The 19197-nt window shown below is 34.0% G+C and overlaps 1 long non-coding RNA gene across 1 annotated transcript in view; it reads left to right on the top strand.

The window, feature by feature from the left end:
- Positions 1-19197, top strand: part of LOC125614423 — a 101117-nt gene that overhangs the window by 37362 nt on the left and 44558 nt on the right. The window contains exon 2 of the long non-coding RNA XR_007345011.1: positions 1166-1240. This is a non-coding gene — a long non-coding RNA (uncharacterized LOC125614423). The remainder of the gene's footprint in view (positions 1-1165; positions 1241-19197) is intronic.

The following is a 19197-nucleotide window of genomic DNA, read 5'->3' as shown; positions in this document are numbered from 1 at the left end:
TTTCCAGTTGTTCCACAGCTTAAGATTAAAGCAGTAGGAGTATACTTTTTAAGAAGGCAACTCAAGGAATTCACCAAAATTCAATATTTGACATAAAATAATCATGAAGACACAGAAACTCAGAAGCTCTGAACAAAAAACAAGATATAATACATTAGAGACACAGCAGGTTTGATGGCACCAGTGGCATCTGTGCTACAAGTTCACTACAAATAGGAGGGATAATACAGACAGAAAGAGATAAAAAGTACTCTGAATAAATTTGGCTCAGGAGAACCTGTGGAACAGAGAGGGAGACTGATCTTAACTGACTCAGAGACAGCAATGCAAGCCGATAATGGAGAAATTCTCTAAATCTCTTGGCCAGCAAGCAGAGGGTTGAGATGGGAGCCATTTTCAAGTGGCCATATGGCAGCTTTCAGTGGCAGGACGCTGAGAGTTCATAAAAAGCAAAGAGAACTAAGGAGTCTGCCAGTCTGTTCCAGTGAACACTTGCTGACTGATGGGAGCTCCATAGTATGCCTGGTCCAAGAGACTGAAAAAGGCACAGAGAGGATTTTTCCCAGGGGGATCCTGGGGATTCTAAGGGGAGAGAGGTTTATGATCTCTTTGTTTCTCTTCTCATTCCTGATCTTAGAGGACATGTTTTCAGTTTTTGTATATTCAATATGATGTTGACTATGTATTTGTCATATATAGCCTTTGTTATGTTGAGTTATAATCCTTTTATACCTAATTTGTTCAGGACTTACATCATGAAGGGGTGTGAAATTTTATCAAATACATTTTCTGCATCTATTTATATGATCATAGAATCTTTTCCTTCATTCTCATAATATGATGCATTATTTATTTGCATATGTTGAAACATTCTTTCATCTCTGAGATAAAATCAAGTCGATCATGGTAAATAAATCTTTTTGATATGTTATTGAATTTCATCTGCTAGTATTTTGGGGGGATTTTTGCATATATATTTATCAGGGATTGGTCTCCATTTTGCTTTTTTGTTGGAACAGTGATTCTAGCCTTATAAGGCCTAATGAGTTTGGAATTCTTTCAATATTTTGAAATTGTTTAAGAAGAATTGGTCTTAGTTTGTCTTTATTTTTTATTTATTTTTTTTAATTCAACAACATATTTTATTTTTTAAATTTATTTACAGAAGAGGACCAGGCTGATGAGACACATGTGATTTCGTCAAGTTCACACAATTGACACCAAAATCAAGAATATCTGAGTATGTCATATTTCTTGTATAAAACTGCTTGTTTGTATAGTTATCTTTTTAGAAGAATTAAATAAAATATTCACTATTCTTGTGAAAAATTTTAAAATTCAAGTTGTTCCTCCTGCAATATTTCTTGCAAACAAGACAGTCTAACCTTGCCTAGAGAAAATTTTGTGGTTTTAAGACCTAGCATTCAGAGCCATTCTTAAATGACACTTCCTGCATTTTCAATTATCTCTGAATTCCAAGAACTCATGGTTAGTAAAATTATTAACTAGAACTAAGACTCTAAGTTTGCTTTCTGGAGTATTAAAGTAAATAAATGTTTTCTCAGTAAAACTATCAGAACTCAGAAAAATACTTATGTAAAAATACATGGTGCATATTGTATTTATTTATAATGTTTTCATTTTGTTGTTGTTATTCTTTTTTAATTTTTTAAATACATGACAATAGTGGAATGCATTACACTCATTATTACCCATATATAGCACAATTTTTCCTAACTCTGTATATAAAGTATGTTCACGCCAAATTATGCCATTATACATGTATTTATTTTTGCATTACAATTCCTAATACACATATATACCACAATTTTTCATATCTCTGTTTGTATATAAAGTATGTTGACACCAAATTCAAAGCATACAGTGCTTGAAATATAATAAATGATCAATAAATATTGGCTAGAAAAATATTCTTAAAGGCAGGAAATTGTTGACAATAATGAAGATTACTTGTGCATATACAACCTATTATGTACTGGAAACTCACCTGGCTCTAACCTTTAACCATTGGATAATGTCTTCCTTCATGAGGAGTGATAGGAGCTCTTTCCTACTAAACAGGTCCATGAATTCTGGACTAGAATAGAAAAGCATACTACCAAGCAAACAGTTTTAGGATCAAATGAAAGCTAAAGTTTCTGTTATTGTCTTTTTATGATTAGAACCTCCAGAGTCATAGGATATAAGTGACTTTTTTTAACCTTGAGGGAAAGAGGCCTTCCTGGCTTTATTTAATTCAAACTTTCTCACTCTTGTTTGATTACTGATATATTTTATTATGACACATCTGCCAGTAGTCAAAGGGATCACGGTACTTGGGTTAGTACATTAGACCAGGGCTGCAGCCATCTAAAGTAAAGACAAGGATGGGATTGGGAGCTTCCCTTTCACAGAGTGGTTTGTAGGAGGCCTCACATGTACTCCTCCACAAGATTGCTTGAGTGTTCTCATGACATGGAAGCTCACTTCCTCCTTAACAAGTGATCCGAGAGATACAGGAAGACAAAAACCAAAAGGTTCTTTAATTGAGCTGGAGTTGTGGCTCAGTGGTAGAGCACTTGCCTGGCATGTGTGAGGCCCTGGGTTCAATCCTCAGCACTGCATATTGGGAAAAAAAAAAGATCCATTTACAACTAAAAAATATTTTTAAAAATGTTCTTTAATCACTTAGTTGAAAGTGATCCAGACCCTCAATTCTAGCACACTGGGTTTACTCTAAGTGAGTCACTAAATTCAGCTCATCCTCTCACGGAGAAGCATTGAACTGTATTTCATGAAGGAAGGAGTTTCAGAGAAGTCAGGGACTGATCTTAGAAACACTGAATTGCCCTTTAGAGGATGGTAGGTATGCTCTGTCAGTATCCTGCATGCTCAGTCACCTTCTAGTTGCATCTTTGTAAGATCAAAACAGAAGTTAAAAGTATTTTATTAGCCTAGCCAAGACTTTTTCTTTTTCTCTTTCTTTCTTTTTTTATTTTTTTTAAAGAAATGATCTCACTACATGGTCTAGGCTGGTCCCAAACTTTTGAGCTCAAATGAACCTCCTGCCTCAGCCTCCTCAGTAACTGAAACTACAGGTGTGTGCCACTGTACTCACCCAGATAATTCTTAATTTAGAAAACATAAATATCAAAATACATGTATGAAGATTAGTTTGTCTTTAAAAGTTTGGTAAAATTCAGCAGTGAAGTCAGCCAACCCTGGGCTTTACAGTTTAGGACTGCCTTACTTGTATTTGATCTATTAGTATTTTGATGTCCTCATTGTTCAATTTTGGTAGGTTGTATGTGTTCATCCATTCAAAATTCATCTATTTCTTATGGTTTGCATATAGGTTTTCATAATAATCCCTAATGAACCTATGTATTTCTGTGGTGTTGGTTACAATGTATCCTTTTTCAGTTCTGATTTTATATGATATGGACTTTGTATAATTTGTTTTTGGTTTATTCCAATTAAAGATTTATCAATTTATTCTATATTTTCAAAAAACCAACACTTTATTCCATTGATCCTTTGTATTGTTATTTTTAGTCATTACTTCTTTTTTATAACTTTATTTTATTCATTTATTTTTTTATGTGGTGCTAAGAATTGAACCCAGTGCCTCACACATGCTAGGCAAGTGCTCTACCACTGAGGCCCAACCTCAACCACTAGTCATTATTTATTTTATTTTTTCACTGATCTTTGTTATTTCTTTCCTTGTACTAATTTTGAATTTGGTTTGTTTTTGTTTTCTAAACTTTTGAGAAGCTTTGTATGTTCTTTGTTTGAAATCATTCTTTTTTGTTTATAGGCACTTACTGCTATATGCTTCCTTTTTGCAGCTACTTTTCTGTATCCCATAAGTTTTGGTGTGCTGTTTTTCCATTTTCATTTGCTTTCAGAAATAATTTAATTTCCATTTAATTTCTACAATGACTCATTGTTTGTTCCAGAGTGTGTTGTTCAGTCTGCATGTGTTTGTGTAATTTCAAAATTTTCATTTTTTTATTGACTTCTATTTTCATTCTTTTGTAATCAGAAAAGATACAGGATATAATTTCAATTTTAAAAAATGTGTTAAGACATTTTTGAGGTTTAATATATGATTTATTCCAGAAAAAATTCCATGAAGTGATGAAAAAAAAGTATATTCTGCAGCTGCTACATGGAATTTTCTAGGTCTATTAATCTATTTAACTTATAGTATAGTTTAACTCTGATATTTCTCTGTTGATGTTTGGTCTGAATTATCTGTCCACTATTAAAAATGGGGTGATGAGTTGCCACAACTTTTATTTTATTGTAACTTATCTCCATTTGGGTCTACAGTCTTTGTTTTATAAAAGTGAGTTTTCCAACATTAGGTGCATATAGATTTACAATCATATTTTCTGGTTGACTTGATCACTTGATCATTTTATCTTCACTTTCTTAGTTATTTTTTTCGTAAAGTCTATTTTATCAGATATAAATATAGTTAATCCTGTTCGCTTTAAGTTTACTTTTGCTTAGAATGACATTTTCCAACTGTTTAATTTTAGTCTTTGTGTATTTTTACTGGTGAGGCAAATCTATATATTTTAATCCATTCAGTGGATACATATATTTAATTTGGAGAATATAGTCTATCTAAATTTAAGGTTATTATTTAGATGATAACTAAGGACTTTCTCCTGACATTTTATTGATTTTCTTATAGACAATTTGAATATTTTTTATTCTTTCTTTCTAATTATCTATATGGTTCAATGGTTTACCATATTAATACAATGCGATTTTTTTCTATTTATCTTTTGTGTACCTACTCTCCTAGTGGGATACATATTTACATATGCTTATCTTTAAGTCTGGAAAGTGGGACAGCTTTAGGCATCTTCTGTCAAGATGGTTTGGTGATCATGTATTATCTGTTTTGCTTGTCTTGGAAGGATGTTAAATTCTCCTCTATTTCTATAGTCTTACTGGGCATAATATTATTTTGTTTTTTATGTTTTATTACTATATTATAGTTATACATAATATTGGGATTCTTTCAAATTTTATTTTTTATTCTGAGTTATTATATATGATGGCAGAATGCATAACAATTCATATTACACATAGAGCACATTTTTTCATATCTTTGGTTGTATACAAAGTATAGTCACACCTAAGTACCTCATACATGTACTTAGGGTAATGATGTCCATCTCATTCCACCATCTTTTCTACCCCCGTCCTCCCTATCTTCCCCTTCCTCCCCTTCACCCTATCTATAGTTCATCTAATCCTCCCATGCTACCCCCCCCATTATGACTCAGCCTCCTTATATCAGAGACAACATTTGGCATTTGTTTTTTTGGCATTGGCTTACTTCACTTAATGGTATATTCTCCAACTCCATCCATTTACCTGCAAATGCCATGATTTTATTCTCTTTTAATGATGAATAATATTCTATTGTGTATATATACCACATTTTCTTTATCCATTCATCTACTGAAGGACATCTAGCTTAGTTCCACAGTTTAACTATTGTGAATTTTGCTGCTATAAATATTGATATGAAGGGATTCATTTTGACATAATCATAGAAGCAGGGAATATAATTGATTCTACTTTAATTCCCCACATTTTCACCTTTCTCTCCATTTCTCCCGTTTCCCTTCCTCTACTCTTCTGACTTTCTTACTAAGTATTTATAGATTTTAATTATTGCTTAATAGATAAACATAAAGGAAAAAAATTCTGTGGTATGTTCATACATGTGCATAGTATAATTGCTCAGTTTCATTCCAACATTCCTCTCTTTTCCTATCTCTCTTCTTTACCCATCAATCTCATTATTTTGATCCAGTGATCTCCCTTCTATTTTCATTGTGAATTTCCCCTTATTTTAAAAAAATATTTTTAATTGAGATGGACACAATACTTTTATTTTATTTATTTATTTTTATGTGGTGCTGAGGATCAAACCCAGTGCCTCATATGTGCAAGGCAAGTGCTCTGGCACTGAGCCACAATCCCAACCCTATTCCCTTATTTTGGTCTAACTTCCACATGTGAGAGAAAACAACTGACCCTTGACCTTCTGTGTCTGGTTTGTTTTACGTAGCATGCTGTCCTCCAGTTACATCCATTTACTAATAAATGCCATAATTTCATTCTTCTTTATGCCTGAGTAAAACTCCATTGTGTATATACTACATTTTCTTTATCCAATTCATCTTTGGTAGGCACCATGGCTGTTTCCATAACTTTGCTATTGTGAATTCTGCTGCTATAAATATTGATGTGCACATATCACTCTAGTGTGCTGATTTTAATTCTTTTGGATAAGTACTGGAGAGTGGGATAGCTGTATCATACAATTGTTCCATTTCTAGTTTTTGGAGAAATCACCTTACTGCTTTCCAGAGTGATTGTATTAATGTGCAGTCACACCAACTATCTATAAATATACCTTTTCCCCACATCCTCACCAGCATTTTTATTATTTATATTCATGATGAGTTTTATCATTTATGTTCATAAGAATGTTTGTATCTATGTTCATCAGGGATATTGGTCTGAAATTTTCTTTCCTTGTTCCTTTGTCTGGTTTTGGTATCCAAGTTAAACTGGCTTCATAAAATGAATTGAGCAGAGTTCTGTCTCTTTCTATTAAATGGAATAATTTAAGGAGTATTGGCATAGATTATTTCTATAAAGGTCTACTAGAAATTAGCTGAGAATTCATCAGGTACTGGACTTTATTTTTATGAAAGGCTTGAAATTATTATTTCAATCCCATTTCTTGATATTGGTCTAAGTTTTCTATATCCTCATGATTCAATTTGGGTAGGTTACATATCCCTAGGAATTTGTCAATGTATTTAAGATTTTTCAGTGCAAATCCTGTGGATTTCAGAAGTGTCTGTGGTGACCTCCTTTTTCTTCTCATATTTTGTTGATTTCAGTCTTTCTTTTGCTTAGTTTAGCTAAGGGCAATCAATCATATTTATCTTTTAAAAGAACCAACTCTTTTTTCATTGATCCTTTGTATTATTTGAATTCTCAATTTTATTAATTTTGGCTCCAATCTTAATTATTTTCTGTATTCTATTGGCTTGGGAATTAATTTTTTAATTCTTTCTCTGGGTTTCAGTTGCAAAGTTAGATTATTTATTTGTGATCTTTCTTTTTTTTAATGTGGGCACTCAATGCTATAAACTTTTTTTCTTAGAACTGCCTTCATACTCTCCTGGAGACTTTGACATGTTGTAGCTCCGTTTTCATTTGTTTCTAAGAATTTTTTTATCCCCTGATTTATTCTGTCATCCATTCATCATTCCAAACTGTATTATTTAATTTCCAGGTTTTGGAATGATTTCTGTTTTTTATCTCATCATTGGTTTCTAATTTCATTTCATTTTTATCTGATAGGATGCAAGGAATTATCTCTATTTTCTCTAATCCTTGTATTTGCTCATATTTTCTTTTGCCCTAAAGTATGATCTACTTTGGTGAATTTTCTTTCTGAAAAGAAAATGAATGCGGTTGTCAATGGATGAAGTATTCTATACATGTAGGACCATTAGATTAAGAGTATTTTTAGTTGTTAATAATCTTTATTTAGTTTACTTATGGATGACCTATCTAATGGCAAGAGAGGAGAATTAAAATCACCCAGTATTGTTGTATTTTGGTCTATTTGATTCTTTGTATAGAGGTTTTGTTTTATGTATGTAGATGCACCAAAATTTGGGGCATTGATATTCACAATCATTATATCTTGTTATTGGATGATTCTCTTAATAGTATTAAGTGATCTTTTTATCTCTTCTGATTTTGGCTTGATGTCTACTTTGTCTGATATAAGAGTAGTAGCCCTTGCTTGCTTTTGGTATCCATTTGCATGGTATATCTTTTTCCATCCTACCACTTCAGCCTGTGGATTTTTGCCTATAAAGTGATTCTCTTATAAACAACATATGGTAAGGTCTTGTTTTTAAATTCATTCTGCCACTCTATATCTTGATTGGGGAGCTTAAACCATTTGCATTCAGTGTTATTATAGAGAAAAAATTGTTAATTTTCGACATGTTGTTTTGTTTCTGTTGCTTCATTCAGACTTTATTCTTCAATGGCTATTCTTTTAGTGAAATTCATTTCTATACTGGTTCTTAATACTATTTTCATTTTGCCTACATGGAATATTTCATTGAATATGTTTCTTTGTGGAGAATTAGTGGTTTTGAATTTGTTTAGTTTTTGCTTACCACAAAAGATTTTCTTCAATTCTGAAGCATAGTTTTGTTGAATATCATAATCTTGGTTAGCACCTGTTTTCTTTCATGGTTGATATATAATATTCTAAGCCCTCCTACCTTTTAGGGTCAAATCATTTGAAATATATTTTTTGGTTTTTTTTTCTTTTTAGATAATGACAGTAGAGTGTATTTTGACATATTATACATACATGGAGTATAACTTATTCTAATTAGGATCCTATCCTGTGATTATATATGTTGGATTATGTCTAAATGTGACCTGCTGTTTTTATCTTGTGGCTTTTAAAATTCCACCCTATACCCTTGGCATTTTAATTATAATGTGTCCTTGAGAGGATTTTTTTTTTTTGATCTTGCCAATTTGGGATTCTAAACGCCTCTTGAAAGTGGATTACCATCTCTCCTTAGGTTTGGAAATTGTTGTGTTATAATTTCATTGAAAAGGTTGTTAATTACTTTACTTTGTATTTAGGTGCCTTCATCTATACCAATGTTTTGCCAGATTTCTTGATTATTCTGGTCATGATCTCCTAACATCTTTTATTTATTTTTAAGTTTATTTTCAAGATTATGTACTTTGTCTTCAAGGCCTGTGAGTCTGTCTTCAGAGTGGTCTAATCTATCAGTGATGTTTGCAACTGAATTTTTAATTTGATTTACTGAATCATTTCCAGGATTTCTGTTTGGTTCTTTATCAAAATCTGTCTCTAATGAAATTAACTTTTACTGCCTGTATTTTCTTTCTCAGTTTATTCCTTATATCTTCTTTTAGCTTATTGAACATTTTAACTATGAACTTTGTAAATTTTTTCTCTGACATTTACTCCACTGTGGCATCAATGAGATCAGTGTTTTGAAGTGTTGTGGGATGTTTATGGTGGTGTGTTCCCTTTCTATTTTATATTTTTTGTACATCTACTCATATGCTGGGATTATTATTGCTTCTCTTTTTATCCAAGTTACTATATATTGAGCTTCTTTCTATTAAGTGCATAGGGATAAACAGATATTCAGGTATTAATAATTTGAATCAACATGTGTCCTCTGCTATTCCCAGTATTAGCACTACTAAACCATATTAACTACAATCACTTCAGAGATCAATCTATGTTATTAGTCAACCTTAGGAAAAACAACTTGTTCAAAATGTTCTCCACAATTGCTCTAATCTAGTTATACAGTTATAATAATGTTTTGGAATAAGATGGGAAATTAGTAATGTTAGTAAAATTATGATTACATTATAAAGGGGATGAGGTGGGGAGAAGAGAAAAAATTGGGCACGAAAAGAAAGAGAGGGCTGGGGATGTGGCTCAAGTGGTACTGTGCTCGCCTAGCATGAGTGAGGCACTGGGTTCTATTCTCAGCACCACATAAAAATGAAATAAAGATATTGTGTCCACCTAAAAGTAAAAAAAAGAATATAAAAAATGAAAGAGAAAAGATAGAAAAGAATAATACAAAGCAAGGTAAACAGAAAAAAGATAAATGTGGACAATTGAGGCAGTAGCAGGTAATGCAAGAGGGAAAAGAGGGAATAAGTGGAACAAGTATGAACCTTAGATGGGATAATAAAGAGAAAATTATTTCAGTTAATGCTTTAAAACATGAGAAGAAATATAATCAAATCAAACTGGTTGACAATGTAATATCAAATTCTAGGGGGAAAACTAATGATTCAAATTGAAAAGTAGTATATGTAAGATTAAAAGTGATACTGGAGCCATGCCAAGTTGGATAAATTTCTTATTGAATCTTCCTGCTTTGGATTTCATCAAGAATTGGGACCTTAAGCCAGGTGCTCTGGCACATACCTATAATCCCAGCAGCTCAGGAGGCTGAGACAGGAAGATCATGAGTTCAAAGCCAGCCTCAGCAACTTAGCAAGGCTCTAAGAAACTTGACAAGATCCTGTCTCTAAGTAAAATATTAAATGGGGCTGGGGATGTGGCTCAGTGTTGAGTGCCCCTGGGTTTAATTCCCAGTACCAAAAAGAAATGGAACCTTTAGAAGACACCCACCATCACTCTTCCCCATGTGTATAAATAGTGATACACCAACTCAACAACTCACCACTAATACAATTTTAGGAGTTCTTCTCTGATCTTTGGTTTGTTTAGGTATCTAATAGCTTTCTGTTGGATCAGAGTAAATGATCCAAAATTGTGTATGATTTTATGGCCTAGTTATTCTTTGTTACAGGGTGTAGTTATGTGTGCCCTACTGAAGAAAAGCTCTGTGTATCCAGCACTGTCAAATCAAGTGTGGTCTACTCTGTGTATATTTCAGAGTGTGTGGAGGGTATAGCAGTCTAAGATAGAGTTATTGTAACCTGTTGTCACACTGGGTGGTCTGTGGAAGGGTGAAGGACTGCTTTCTTCTCTGGGGTGCACAAGTTGCAGAACAATGAACTTCAATATAATCACACTGGGAAGTGACTGGTATCTTTGGCATGCTCCTCTGTAAGCTCGTTTTTGAAGTGTAGTGTTATTGAGTATGTGTGAGGTTGTCCACTGGCTGCTTGGGGTTATCCTCAGGAATTGCTTTGTGTTGGTCCATGCATCCAAATGAGCATTGAGTTAATTGGCAACTCTGGATCCTCCTAGACATGCTAGGGCACAGGAGCTACTTCTCTGTTTGCTATGAATTTCTCACCAGCAAGTACTTTTTCATTAGACTAGGGGCCCGAGTCTACATGCTTGAAAGGTATTGTGCTACATGTGCTTATTGTTTTTGGTAGGTGCAGGAGCCCAGGATGCGAGATTCAGGGCTGTCACACTGACTACTGTGGGACTCTGTGGGCCTGCTCCTCTCCACAGGGCCATCTTTAAAATGACATAGAGGAGTAGGGTTGTAGCTCCATGGTAGAGTACTTCCTTGGCATGTGTGTGCAAAGCACTGGGTTTGATTCTCAGCACTTCATATAAATAAATAAAATAAGGTCCACTAACAACTAAAAAAAAAGTTTTAAAAAAAATGACATAAAGGCTGTAGCTGTAGCTCAGTGGTAGAGCACTTGCCTAGCACATGAGAGGCACTGGGTTCAAGCCTTGGCACCACATAAAAATAAAATAATAAAAAAAGTTGTGTCCATCTGCAACTAAAAAAAAATAAATGGCATAGATTTGTATTCCTGGTCATTTTGGTTTATTTCTTATTTTTAATTTGACCTAGTTTCTCCTTTAATTGACTTTTCCTTTAATATAGTTCCTCTATTTACTGGTTTTCACTTTTTATTTTTCCATTTCATCTTCATGGAATATTTTGCTGAGAGTGTTCTCTAGTGCAGGCTTTCTAGTTGTGAATTCTTTTAACTTTTGTTTATCATGGAAGATTTTTATTTTATCTTCAAATTTGAAGCTTAATTTTCCTGAATATAAGATTCTTGGTTGGCATTCATTTTCTATCAATTTGGTGTATGTTTTTCCAGGTCCTCCTAGCTTTGAGGGTGTGGCTTGAGAAATCAGCTGAGATCCAAATTGGTTTCCCTCTAAATATTACCTGACATTTTTCTCTGGCAAACTTTAGAGTTCTATCTTTATTCTGTATGCTAGGCATTTTCATTATAATGTGCCTTGGTATGAGTCTATGTAATTTTACATATTTGTGATCCTATAAGCTTTTTATATTTGATATTCCATTTCATTCAGGTTTGGGAAATTTTCTGATATTATTTCATTGAAAATATAGTGCATTCTACTGTTCACAGTTGTGAATTGCAGGCATCTGCTCTCCTACACTGGGGGTTTATTGAAGCAGTGCTGCCTAAGCACTTGGCAAATGTCTGTAACTGTTTTAGTCAACTTTTTTTTTTTATCACTGTGACCAAAAGAACTGACAAGAAAATGTAGAAGAGGAAAAGTTTATTTTGGCTCATAGATTCAGAAGTTTCACTCCATAGATGTCCAACTCTATATAGCTCTGGGCCCAAGGTGAGGCATAACATCATGACAGAAGGGTATGGTGAAGCTCAGAACATGGCAACAAGAAATAAGAGAGTACTGCTCACCCGGGACAAAATATAAAGCCATGTCCCCTGCTGTTTTCCTCTGCCATACACATTGGCCATAATGTTCTGCCTCACCTCAGGCCCTGAGGAATGGAGTCAGCCATCTATGGACCTCTCAAACCATGAGCCCCAAATAAATATTTCCTCCTCTAAAATTGTTCTTGTCTGGTCTCTTCATCACAGCAGTGAAAAAGCTGACTAAAATACTGGATAATGAACAAGTAGCAGTGCTCTGCACATTCTCCCACCACAATGTACAGCCTCACCATTGATTGGAAAGCAATGAGGCCAAGTGATCATGAACTGAAACCTCCAAAACTGGGAGCTAAAGTACACTTTTTCTCTTTATAAGTTGATTATTTCAGATATTTGCTATAGTAATAGAAAACTGACTAACATATCTCTTCCATACAGATGAGGAAATTGAGGCTTTCTGCATCTCCCTCAAGCTTACACAGCAACCATTATAATTTCTATGAGCCCTAGTTAATTAGCATTTTTTAAAATAGGAGATTACAGCTATTTAAAGGGTCCTGAATTCATTTTTAATCCTAACTGGATTTTAGAACAGAATAGAAAATATCAGAGTACATCAACATAGAGTACCTTTTTGTGAAAATTTGTTTGTTATAAATATGGGGGTGTGTAAGTAAAATTTTTTACAAAGTAAAATGTTTTATTCTTGGCCATTCATCTTCTGCCTAGGATTCCTTATGCTACATCAGGTACTGGGGCACAAAGTTGGTACATGGAGTGCTAGGACCCAGATGTGGCATTGGCACTGGCAAGGGAAAAACTGAAAGATGATATCCAGCCTGCGTTTCACTTACCAAGTTGTGTGATCTTTTTCAGGGCTGAGTATACCCTAAAGTGCAATTTTCTGATCTTTCAATATTGCTGGTATTCTAAGCTTCATAAAGGTATATGGCTGATGGCATTCCAGCTGACTTAAGAGAGGGAACATGAGTAAATTGAGGAGGTATTAAATACACACTGACCCCATCCCCCAGCCAGCTCCATGTAGTCCACTGGAAGAGGTTAAAACTTGAATTGCAGGTTTGGGAGTCCACAGCCCACATCAGAAATGTTGCAGGTTGCCATAAAAGAGTATCAGCCACACATAATGTCATTGTCCCATACACTTTGCTTTCTTCCCTCTGTTCTTAGTTCTTTTTTTTAACTTTATTATATTTTTAGGTAGAGATGGACACAACACAATGCCTTTATTTTTATGTGGTGCTGAGGATTGAACCTGGGTCCTGCCCATGCTAGGGGAGTGCTCTACCGCTGAGCCACAATCCCAGTCCAATGTTCTTAGTTTTGACAATGAAATTCATTCTTATTTTCAGCCTAGCCCTTCTATTTGATATTTCTTTGCTTGGGTATTGCTATTTATAATGTTAAATATATTTACCAATATTACTTTGGCTTTATAATTGTACATGCAACCTATAAAATTTGCTGTTTAAAAAATATTTTCAGTGTTCAATAAAGCTTTCCAAAAGAAAAGAAGACAGTTATCTTTTCTTCCTCCTCAAGACTCTTTTTTTTATAAGAAGATATTTTGAAGAAGAGGAACATTTTTTTTAATATTTATTCTTCAGTTTTAGGTGGACACAATATCTTTATTTTTATTTTTATGTGGTGCCGAGAATCAAACCTCACGCACGCTAGATGAGCACACTACACTTGAGCCACATCCCCAGCCCCAAGAAGAGAAGCATTTTTAAAAATATTCTTTTAGTTGTTGATAGACCTTTATTTTATTTATTTATATGTGGTGCTGAGAATTGAACCCAGTGCTTCACACATGCTAGGCAAGTGCACTACTGCTGAGCCATAGCCCCATCCCCTCCTCAAGCCTCTTATTTGAGCATGTATGGTGGGTAGGATTGTTCTATGAAGTGTTTCAGAGAGGGAGATAAAGTTTTGTTTGTTTGTTTGTTTGTTTGTTTTTCTGTGCCACCCTATGAATTTAATGCATGTTGTAGTAAAAGAAGGTGCACTGTTATGCAGATGTCTTACAGTTCTTCTATGGACATAGGGTTTTCTTCTGTTTTATTCATTCATGACTTGTACTTGTTTTCATTATAATGTTTTGTAGATTACCATTATAAACATATGCTTTGTGGACTCTTAACAAGACTTCTAAACATTTTTTTTTATTTTATATTTTTATTTGTTTTGTTTAGTTATACATGACAGGAAAATATATTTTGAAATATTATACATACATGGAGTACAACCTCCCATTCTTCTGGTTGTACATGATGTGGAATTACACTGATCATGTATTCTAATATGAACAGAGGAGAGTAATGTCTGATACATTCTACTATATTTCCTATTCCCATTACCCCTCCATTCCCTTCATTCCCTTTTGTCTAATCCAAAGTACATCTATTCTTCCCTACCCTACCTCCCTTATTGTGAGTTAGCATCTGCATTTCAGAGAGAGCATTCAACCTTTACTTTTTGGGAATGGTCTGTTTCACTTATCATGATATTATCTAGTTCCATTCATGTGTGTGTGTGTGTGTGTGTGTGTGTGTGTAATGTGAATTTATTTGTGTCTATGAATATTTCTGTGTGTCATTTAGAGTGTGCCTCTATATGCATACATTTGTTCCTGGAATTACAATACTGCCTTGAGTATCTGTGTGCATATATGTTTAGGTCTTGTCGCTTATATTGCTGCATTGTATATCTATGTGTACATATGTTTAATTGAATATGTCTTTGTATTGGGCTTCATGTATTTTTATGTTTGCCTAAAAGCAATTGCATGTGGGATATATCTTTATCTGTGGGTAACCTCACCAATCTCACTAGGAGGGGAACAAGAGGATATCATTCCACTAGATCTAATTCTTCATCTGCAGTAACTTCCCAACTGGCATTCCTGATTTCATCATTGCCCCCTACAGTCTGTTCTGGGAACAGTTTGAGTTATTCTGTTAAAATTTTATGTCCGATCTTGTCCAATCCAACTCCTTTGCTTAAATCCCTCCAGTGATTACCATCTCCTTCAGGATAAATACAAAATAAAAGCATAATTTCTCAATGTGTGTTACATATACACACAAGACACATTCCCATCTCTTTTTTAAAATATTTTTTTTAGTTGCAGTTGGGCACAATATCTTTATTTTATTTATTTGTTTATACGTGGTGCTGAAGATCGAACCCAGGGCCTCACACATGCTAGGCAAGTGCTCTACTACTGAGCCACAACCTCAGCCCCCTACATTCCCATCTTGAGGTTTTTGCATTTGCTGTTCTGATAGGAATACTTTTCCACCACCCATCTACATGACTCTCTCCCTCACTTCCTTCAGGTGTCTCTTTACCTTCTTGGAGAACACATTTCTGACTTTCCTGTCTAAAATATCACCTCTCAATCACTCTATTTGTTCATCCAGCTCTACTTTTATTCACAGTGCTATATTACTATGCTGCTAATATATATGAACTTATTTGTCAATTCCCCCATATTGTAGGCACAAAAAGGCAAGAATATTTTCTATTTGTTTTTTTTTTTTTGCTGCTTTCCTAGCACCTGGAACAGATGTCTGGCATATACACCAAGTGCTCAGTAAATATTTGTTGACTGATTTAAATGGATAAAAGATAAAGTAACAATCAGAATGAAATGCATCTGTAAAACAGGGATAATAACACTTCCCCTACTGGCCTGCATGTATACATGAAATGTAATGCTTTATTCCCACCACAGTCTGTAAACCATTGTAGGAATTTAATAGTATTTTAAGGAAAAACTCTAAGAAGCCAAACTTCATTTGCTGTTGGTAGCGTCCTCTGAAGAGCAGGGAGAGCTCCGAGGTGGGTATGTGGTAGGGGAGCTGGAGATGCCCTTAATCCATAAGTGTGAGCAGAGAAGGGTGGTCTAGGAACAATTTGGGAATATCTGAGCCTCTGCACCTTAGAATCAATGTGGTAAGGCAGAATCTCTCTGTACCTCTTTTCTCTTCACTACCTTCCAGCAATGTCTCCAAACCTCCAAGAATGAAGCTTGCAGCAACTGCTTCTGATACAACACTTCTCTCTCTCAATCTCCCCTGTTCCCCGCCCCCATCCCCACTTCCATAACTCCACTTGTTTCTGCTTTGGGTGTAGCAGTAAGATTCAACTGGGGTAGCAATCAGAAGCCACATTTAATGAATTTCTGTTCAGCCTCTGCCTGATTTCCCTTGGACCCACAGTCATAATTCCAGAGGACTCTAAGGTGAGATGGAGCTCATCTGTCTTTTCTGATTGATTTAAATAGTGATTACAAGGAAATCTTCAGTTACTGCTGTTCAGACTTCAGACAGGACCAGGGCAGGGATTTTCTCCAGGGCCTGTTACCTTTATTTCCTTGGCTCCTCAGAGCATGTGGCTACTGCCCTTCAGTTCTACCATTATTTGCCTCCCCTCTCTTTATGAATTTTTATTTATTGAGATATAATTTGTCTATCATATATTTAACTCTTTAATGCATAAAATTCAATGGCTCTTGGTTTATTCATAGTTATGAAACAATAATTGCATATATAATTGTAAAAAGTGTCAGTGCTAAAGAAAAATCAGTACACATTAGTAGTTGCTCCTATTTCTTCAGCCTTACAGCCCCTTTCAACTATTAATCTACTTGCTGCCTTTATGGATTTGTCTATTCTGGAAATGTTATATAAATGGAATATGTTAGTTGGCTTCCCATCACTGTAACAAATACCTGAGATAATCAACTTATAAAGAGAAAAGGTTTATTTTGGCTCATTTTGTTAAGGTTTCATATCATGATTGATTGACCTTTAGCTTTGGAGCCTGTGATGAATCAGCATATCATGGCAGGACATGCATGGCAGAACCAGATACTCACCCTATGGCCAGGAAGGATAACATAGGAAGAGGAAAGGACTGGGGTGCACCTATCCCCTTTAAGGGAATTCCTCTAATACCCTGAATGTCTATACAACCTCTCAATGCCAACACATGGGCCTTTGGGGAACATTTGGGAACCAAATCATAGCATGAAATCATAAAATACATTGCCTTTTGTGACCTTTTTCAACTTAGCCTAATGTTTTCAAGGTTTGTCTGTTTTACTTCAGTCCTCCTATTGCCAAATAACATTCCATAAAATAACTGTTACATGAAATTATATAGATATGATTATAAGGAACGATATGGGTACTATTCCATTATGTGGAAGGGTATTTTACTTATGTTTTTATCATTTGGTGGATATTTTGGCTTGTTGGTTTTTGTGCACTATTATGAATAGTTTTTGTGTAGACACGTATTTTCATTCCTTTTTGGTATACCTAGGAGTGGAATTTCTGGATCCAATGGATAAACTCTATGCTTAACGTCTTATGAAACTGCCAAAACATTTTTAAAAATATTTATATTCCTGCATGATATGTATTTCTGTCTTTCTAGAAATTTGTCCATTTCATCTATGTTATCTAATTTTGTAAGGAAGATAGTACTATCTTTCATTCCTGATTTTAGTAATATGGATCTTCTCTCTTATCTTCATTACTATAGTTAAGGTTTGCCAGTTTTGCTGATCTTTTTAAAGACCAAACATTTATTTGGTTTTATTGACTTTATTATTTTTCTATTCCCTATCTCATTGATTTATGCTCAAATCCTTATTTTTCCTTATTTTCCTATTCTGGGTTTATTTCAGGCTTCATTTTCTAGCTTTTATGGTGGAAGATTCAGTTGCTGATCTAAGACCATTCTTTTTAAATATATATTATATATATTTGATATAATATAATATATCAGTATATTTATAGTTATCATTCTAAGAATGGCTTCACTGTATCCCATGTTTTGATGTGTTGTGTTTTTGTTTTCATTCATCTTAAACTATTTTTTCTAACTTCTCTTGTGATTTATAGGCTATTCAGAGGCATATTGTTTAATTTCATCATAATGATGATTTGCAGTGATTTCATGTCTTCTATTTCTTTATTGATCTTCCACCTAGAGGTTCCACTCATTATTATTAAAAGTTGAGGATTGAAATCTCTAGCTATTGAATTGTCTATTTCTCCTCTCAATTCTGTTAGATTTTGTCTCATGTATTTTGAGGCTAATTTCATGATGTATACATATTTTATAATGATAATATGTTCTTGATGGATTTACCATTTTATCATTATAAAATATATTTTTATCTCTAATAATACTTTTTGCCACAATGCCTATTTGTTTCACATTATTACAGGCACTTAAGCTCCTTTCTGGTCACTTTTTGCATTGTATATATTTTTCATACTCTTGCTTATACTTTGATTGTGTTTTGGAAATTAAAATGTGTTTCTCAAAGACAGAATATTATTGAATTATGTTTGTATCCATACATTTTGGTTAGAGGTTTTAATATATTTACATTTACTAAAAGTACTCAAGATTTATGTCTGCCATTTTTCTGTTTGGTTTCTTTATGTCTTCTGCCATTTGTTATTACTCTGTGTCTCTTTTCCTGCCTTTTTATGTTAAATAGATATTTCAAGTGTATTATTTTAATGACTTTTTGTTTCTCTTACTTTATTTAGATTCATTTATTAGCGTTTCCTGTGAAGACTGAATTAATATTTTAATTTACAACAATCCAAAACAGATTAATGGCAATTCATTTCAATAGTCCACAAATACTTAGCGTCAATATCTCACTATTTTCTCACTTGTTTGTGCTGTTATTTTCATATATATCTTATAAATTATATGCCTATCAAAAATTTTGCAATTATTGCTTTATATAGTTGTCTTTTATATTATATTGAAGAAAAATATTACAAAGAAAAAGGCCATTTCAATTGCCTTTATATGTACTTATTTTTGGTACTGGGAATTGAACCTGGGTGTGCTTTACCCAGCTGAGCTACATCCCCAGACTTTTTAAAATTA

This window comes from Marmota marmota, unplaced genomic scaffold, assembly GCF_001458135.2.
Source record: "Marmota marmota marmota unplaced genomic scaffold, marMar, whole genome shotgun sequence".
NCBI lineage: Eukaryota > Metazoa > Chordata > Mammalia > Rodentia > Sciuridae > Marmota > Marmota marmota.
Note: the sequence above shows the minus strand (reverse complement) of the source record. Positions and strands in the feature narration are given on the sequence as shown.